We start from the raw sequence: 3,501 nt of genomic DNA, 5'->3' as shown, positions 1-3,501 counted from the left end.
CAATTAAATGAAATTAGATTTAGGGAGAGGAAGTTTCTTCCTTTTGCCTTTTCTAAGAATAATCAATCTAATTAACATGTTCATGCCCCCAGAACTTTTTAAAATCTCTCCCTCCTGTTTCAATTAAACTCATTAGTGACACAGGTTTCTTTTTTAAGTTATTAGAAGGTTGGAGCATCTTTTTTAAGTTATTAGAAGGTTGGAGTGGTTTGCAAGGCCTATTCGGAATAAGCCATTTGCTCAGTGATACCCCTAGAGTGGGTGTTCCTGTAGCCATAAGATAAGATCAATTGCTTTTCCTTCTTGTACAGACCAAACATGGTCAACCCCAAAGTCTTCTTTGGGCCAGCCAGTTCTGGACCATAAGGTTGCCCTCAGACCCAAAGGCACTCAAGGGTGTTGGTTTCTAACCCTCTGCTCAGGCCTCAGAGGCACCTGGGACCCAAAAAGCCAGCAAAGCTGAGCTTCTTTTCCACCCTCAGGAGGTAAGTGGTATGGTGGAGGGCAGGAAGAGGCCAGGGTGCTGGGAAGATGCTCAAAAGACCAATTTCCATCTGAACATGAGGCTCTGCAGGTCCTGCATTTGTCATGGCTCAGGTCTCTACTAATGGATATTAATTTACTCACCTAAGAGACTGCAAGGGCACATCTTCTCCCCAGAATGCACCATTGCTTCAGCCAGGAATGCTAGGTGGCCTCTATTATTTACTCCTTTTGATTTTCTGTAATTCTTTTTTTCTTTTTTGAGATGGAGCCTCACTCTGTTGCCTCTGTAGTACAGTGGTGTGATCTCGGCTCACGGCAACCTCTGCCTCCTGGGTTCAAGCAAATTCTTGTGCCTCAGCCTCCCGATTAGCTGGGATTACAGGTGTGCGCCACTGTGCCCAGCTAATTTTTGTATTTTTATTAGAGACGGGGTTTTGCCATATTGGCCAGGCTGGTCTTGAACTCCCAGCCTCAAGCGATCTGGCCCGCCTCAGCCTCTCAAAGTGCCTATCCAATTTTCTGTAATTCTGTATCTTGGGGCTTTGCTGACCCTAAAGGGAATAGGCTGCCTAAAGGGAGCCGCTGCTTCTCAGAGATAGTAAATGAATCACCTGGAAACATGCCTTTCATATGCAAACTAACCAATCCAGCACCTCCTGATCCCACAGCCTCCTCTAAGTGGAAGTAGGCTCTCACACTCCAGGCTACTATTCCCCACTGTAATCACACCAAGGCCAGGTACTAGACAATGCAGGACAGTTGCTCTACCCTGAACCTTCTGAAATATTCAAGCTAGCCAATCCTAAGCCTGGTTACCTGACCTTGCCCATTCTTTCTCAAGGGAAACACAATAAGAGCACTTGCTCGCATTTCCCTCTAGCTCCCACTGCCTCCTGACCAAACCTGCTGCTTCTCCATGTGGCCCTGCATGGTATGGTGTGCCCTGTTTTCCTGGGAACTATGAGGAACTGGAGAGCTTTTCAATAGTTGTTGTCTCTTGATCTGTTGACCTCACTATACCTGAATACTAATAAAACTTACATTTAAAACAGCCTCCTGGGCCCTCTCTTGGAAGACAAAGTCCTGTAACCATTCACCGTGGTGGAGGAAAGCCATCTCTCTCCCTGTGTCTCAACAGGGGCTGAAGGCACACATAGCTGAGCCCACTTCACACTCCCTCCCCACCAGCCATGAAGATGATGCCTGGCAATGAAGTTTGAGATCCTGTTCCAATTTTGGAATCATTTTCTCCTCATAGGTATTGACAATTTTTATACATTTCCAAGACCCATTGAAGATAATCCTCAGGGGCACATATGGTACAGGAGGATAGGAAACAGCTTGGAAGACAACAGAAAGGAATATGTATCCACAAGAAGAGCCTCTTCCAATTCATTTGCAAAAAAGTACTCCTGTCCTGCCCTGCTGGGCCCGGGGTGGCAGTTTTTAGAATCGGTTTCTAACCTTGCTTGGACCATCATCTCTTTGGTAGTCTGATGAAGTCTCAGGATCCCTTCTCATCGTAAATATGTTATACTAATAAAGTAGAATACAGGGTATTACAGAGGAAACTAATAATATTGAAAATACAGTTATTAGAATATTTTAAAACAAACTTTGATTTAGAAGTTAATGCACTGCTTTATTAATTCTTTACATAACACAATGTATCAGAGGGTCTTATAAGTACCGTAATTTTGAAGTAGTGGTGAGTGGGATAATGTATCACAATATCTGCAGTGGTTGGAAACTGATCTAAAAATGTTTATGATTTCCATTTTCCCAGGCACTGTTAATACTATTACAGTTTGCTGCACATATTCATAACTGAAAGAAATGCTAAATTGCAAAGGAGGCTAATGAAAATAAAGAAATCTTTTTTTTTTTTTTTCACAATTCAAGCTCACAGACAGATGCCCAGCATTCTCCCCAGCCCATGGTATGCAGGATACGCACCCTGTCTAGAGCTTTGAAAATTAGTAGCAGGTAGAGGAGCTGGTCTCCTCTGCTGAGTGTGCCTGAGCCACAGTAGTGCTGGCTTCAGCTGGGAAGTGCCCATCTGGAGCCCAGTGGTTTGGGCCAGCAAATCATATTCTTATTTGCAAGTGGTCCTCCCTTCCCTCACACCTAGTCATTGCAGGCAATGAAGGCTCCAACAGGGTGCCTGGGATAGAGTAAGAGCAAACTAGCTCAGTGACCTTTGGGCAAAGTCTGTCTCTGTTCTGTAGAAATGTAAAGGCATGGGGGTTCTGGTCCTCTATCTCCAGTGAGAGTTGAGTCTTATGAGCCCTGGAGATCTCTCCACGTGTCATAAAATTGAATTATCTCATTTCTAGGCGTGGAGTATGGTCACCCTACACTCATGAATTATCTGATACCCATGGGTCACCCTGTCTCTGCATAGAGACAGAGCTAAAGCAAAAGACGAGGGAGACATCACTGCACAGGTGGGAATTGTAGCCTTAGAAGGGAATAAGGTCACCTGGGGAAATGAGAAGAAGGTGCATCATGAGCCAGCCCTGAAATGACTTGATCACAGAGAGGACAGGCTTCAGTGAGGGCTGGTCAGGCCAAAGGGTCAAATGTCCACTTGAATTCTTTGCTCTTAGTATGTGGGAAGCAGCCTGCCTTTTCTCCCCCTCCTCTGAGGACCTGAGGGAAAAGCATGGGAGACCTGTTGATGCTTTGGGAACAGTCTAGGAATGTCCCCAAGATGAGCTTCTGCCTGCATTGACACCTCCCATTCCACAGGACCTAGACCTAGGGCCCTTCTTCCATGTCCCTACTGCCATGGGTAAGGACACTCCTGCATGGAAGAATCCCTGTGCAGTTCATGTCTGAATTCTCTGCAGGGATTCAATGTCTAGAAGCTCAAGCACATCTTCCCAGCAGTGGTTTTTCTGCATCCAGGCCCCTCTGATCACATGGTAGGCAACTTGAAGTGGCCTCTACCCTGGCAATGCTTCTGTCTTTGAGATAATTCTTTTCTTCACACCTCCAGAAACTATGGTTAAG

The sequence above is a fragment of the Pan troglodytes genome, chromosome 5, assembly GCF_028858775.2.
Source record: "Pan troglodytes isolate AG18354 chromosome 5, NHGRI_mPanTro3-v2.0_pri, whole genome shotgun sequence".
Classification (NCBI taxonomy): domain Eukaryota; kingdom Metazoa; phylum Chordata; class Mammalia; order Primates; family Hominidae; genus Pan; species Pan troglodytes.
This window is presented reverse-complemented; position numbering follows the sequence as displayed.